The sequence below is a fragment of the Otolemur garnettii genome, unplaced genomic scaffold, assembly GCF_000181295.1.
Source record: "Otolemur garnettii isolate 467f Iridium unplaced genomic scaffold, OtoGar3 scaffold00058, whole genome shotgun sequence".
Lineage (NCBI taxonomy): Eukaryota > Metazoa > Chordata > Mammalia > Primates > Galagidae > Otolemur > Otolemur garnettii.
In genome coordinates, this window is record NW_003852453.1 from 8,058,102 (window position 1) to 8,059,825 (window position 1,724).

The window sequence follows — 1,724 nt, forward strand, 5'->3', positions numbered from 1 at the left end:
TTATCAGGAAAAGCTTCACAGTGGAGGTGAGTGACATCAGAGGTTTGGAAGATGGATTAGACGTTTCTCCTACCTCCATCTAGAAAAAAGAAGGATGGAAGCATATTTGAAAAATCCAAAAGTGTAAAAAAGCACAAGATGTTCAGGGAATGACCAGCAATTTGAATATCTATTATACTGATAGAGGATAAGGCATATTTTGGAGATGGGAAAGGGTTTATAGGGAAAAAGAGGAGGGACTTAGACTAACAGGAGATGTGGTTCAGGAGACAGGCAAAATCTTGTCTGTGCTGCTGAAGGTATTTAGATGTTATTTTGGAAAGACTGGAGGATCATTAAAAATTGTGGGTTGGTTGGGTGAGATGGCTCACACCTATAATCCTGGCACTCTGGGAGACCAGTGTGGGAGAATTGCTTGAAGCCAGGAGTTCGAGACCAGGCTGAGCAAAGGGGAGACCCTGTCTCTACAAACCCCTCCCCCTAAATGAGCTGGGCATGGTGGTGGGCACCTGTATTCTCAGCTATTTGGGAGGCTGAGGCAGGAGGATCACTAGAGTCTAGGAATTTGAGTTCACAGTAAGCTATGATCACACCACTGCACTATAGCTTGGGCAATAGAGAAAGACCATATCTCAAAAAAAAAAAAATTGTGAGTTAACTTTTTCTGGTTGTATAAGTAGGAGACTTTATCTCTTTTATGTTTACATGGATAGAGCTGGAACATATTCTTCTTAGCAAAGTATCTCAAGAACGGAAGAAAAAGTATCCAATGTACTCAGCCCTACTATGAAACTAATTTATAGCTTTCATAGGAAAGCTATAACCCAATTATAGCCCAAGAATATGGGGGAAGGGGAGAGGGAGGGAGGGGAGAGGAGAGGGTGTTTGGTGGGGCCACACCTATGATTCTTCTTACAAGGGTACATGTGAATCTTTCTAAATGTAGAATATAAATGTCTTAACACAATAACTAGGAGGATGCCATGAAGGCTATGTTGACCAGTTTGATGAAAGCATTTCAAATTGTATATAAAACCAGTACACTTTACCCCATGACTGCATTAATGTACACAGCTATGATTTGATAAAAAAAAAAAAGAAAAAGAAAGAAAAGTTGGCAGACATGGAGGAGTAGAAACAAGAAAAGGAAATTATCTCTTATCCAGGGTTAAGTTTCATTGATGTCTCAGAGGAGTTTTAGGCAGAAGGGGTCAGTCTTGAGTTTTAGAAAGAGCTCTGGCAGCTGGTGACCATGAGACTAGAAAGCATGGGATGACAGCTGGGAGGCTGCTGCAACAAAACAGGTGATGGGGACCTCCTACAGGGCTGCTGTGGAAGCAGGATGGTGGGGCTTCCCTGGGTGTTTAGCAGGAGGGATGCTAAAAGCTTGATAACCAGTTGGATGGATGTGGAGTAGCGGACAGGAGGGGAACACAGCTACTAGAGAGATTCTGAGTATCTCTGTTCATAAGCTGGTGGAGGGGGCAGAGGCAGAGAGCCAGGAGACCTGGGTTCCCATTTCATCTCTATCACTTCCAATCCATAGAAAGGCCACTTGAACCCTCATAGCCACAGCTTTCTGATTTGCTAAGGAAAGATGATTTTGTCCCTGCTTTCTTCAAAGGCTTGTCGTGATGGCCTATAGCTCCAAGGGGACAAATGCTCCTGAAGTGTGGGCACCTACAGTTCCAGGCTCTTCTTTTTTTTTTTTTTTTTGAGACAGA